The 1,891-nt window shown below is 35.6% G+C and overlaps 1 non-coding gene across 1 annotated transcript; it reads right to left on the bottom strand.

Moving 5' to 3' along the window:
* Positions 1-788: 788 nt before the first annotated feature.
* On the bottom strand, positions 789-859 carry TRNAR-CCU. The gene has a single exon. It is a non-coding gene; the product is annotated as a tRNA-Arg (tRNA).
* Between the last annotated feature and the right edge of the window lie 1,032 nt (positions 860-1,891).

Genomic DNA, 1,891 nt, shown 5'->3' with positions numbered 1-1,891 from the left:
TTGATGTAATTCAACACTCGCTCTCCCCACACAGATATGACGTTTAAGCATAAGTTCAAAAGAACTCTCCCCCATTTGATGTCATTCTCGAAAGAACAACATGAGCGACCTTGACTCTAATCACAAGAGAGGGATTTTTTTGGACATTAACAAATTTACTCGCTAGTTGCGAACAAAGTAGATTTGTATCCCAATATTTTTTGGGAATTTTAAAAAAAGGGTACATTATTTATATGTCCTACTTTTGAACCCCAATAAATATATCCTTATATAACAATAAATATGTCCCTACTTTTTAAAAACCTTGTCCATTTAAATTAGATTACCTTAATACCCTCACTCATATAATTTTTTTTTAATTTCAAAATGGAACAAATTTCTTCCTCTACCATTTCACCACCACCACTAGTACCACCACCACCAACATTCAACTACCATTCCACCACCACTGTTCAACAACCACCACCACCACTAATATTCCACCGCCACTCCTTCACACCACCATTACACCACCACTAGTTCGTCGTCGTCACCACCACTAGTCCGCCACCACCGCCACCGCCGTCACCACCACTGGTTCAGATATTTTTGTATCAACAACAATAGTTGATCCAAAATAAAAATAGAACCAACAATAGAAGTTGATCCAGTTTAGGGGATCAACAACGGTAATTGATCAAAAAAAAAAGAGGATGAACAGTAGAAGTTGATCCAAATTTAGTGGATCAACAATGGTAGTTGATCCACTAAATTGGATCAACAATGAAAATTGATCCATGTAAATGAAGTGAACTTGGCGTGAGTCGAACACGCATCATCTGATAAGGAGTCAGTCATGCTACCATTGCACCACAAGTTCAACATTGGAAGAAATTTACATGATTTTAAACTACAAGCATGATGTAAACTACAAGCATGATTATACTTATCCAAGGAAATATTGCCAACAGTAGGAGTTGTAAGGATCAACAGAAGTAGTTGATCCCATAAAAAATTGGGTCAACAACAGGAGTTGATCCAATAGATGGATCAACAAATTGGATCAACAACAGTAGTTGATCCCATGCAAAATTGGGTCAACAACAAGAGTTGATCCAATAGATGGATCAACAACCGTAGTTGATCCCATAAAAAATTGGGTCAAAAACAACAATTGATCCCATAAAAACATATAAACAATAACATATCAACATATAAATTTAGTGCTGTCGTCAGAAAATAGTAACCTTAGGGATGATTCCTTTATAGTATTAGTATCAAGACTTAGCTTAACATAGTAGTCTAACATGGCAAATAGTTACCTCGAAGATCAAGCTCCACAACGAAAGGTTTTTCATGTAACTCGCTGAACATGTGCTTAGCACGTATTGAATACCTAACATCAAGATTTTAACAATTAGTATCTGGTTAGAAAATAAATGATCTGTGGTTTTCAGGAAAAAGAAGTCCATCTTGTACTTTTTATATATCCTGCAACATATTAAACACTTTATAAAATTGGTCTAAGGAATTACAGAATACATAGGAATTGCACAACAATACTTTTTTGAAGCAACCCATAATCAAGTAAGGGTGTTTCTACTATAAGGCCTTCCCCAAGTTAAACCGGAACCTTCTTGACAAAGGAAAACACCAGTTCAGTACAGTTAGAGCGTCAATAACTTAATCCTAGTTCCACGCTACACACAAAGTATATTAAGACGTTATGTAAGGTGTGAGTATATGAACTGTAGCTTGATAAGATTTTTAACCATCCCCCTAACCATTGAGCTTACAATCCAAAATTCTATGTCGGTAAAGTACACTTTTCAAGTTAAAGACCTATCTATAAAGGCATTAATAAAGAAAAATATTCAAAATGTTACCATGAGTGCCACAAGTTCACTCCCAT

The sequence above is a fragment of the Papaver somniferum genome, chromosome 9, assembly GCF_003573695.1.
Source record: "Papaver somniferum cultivar HN1 chromosome 9, ASM357369v1, whole genome shotgun sequence".
Taxonomy (NCBI): domain Eukaryota; kingdom Viridiplantae; phylum Streptophyta; class Magnoliopsida; order Ranunculales; family Papaveraceae; genus Papaver; species Papaver somniferum.
Note: the sequence above shows the minus strand (reverse complement) of the source record. Positions and strands in the feature narration are given on the sequence as shown.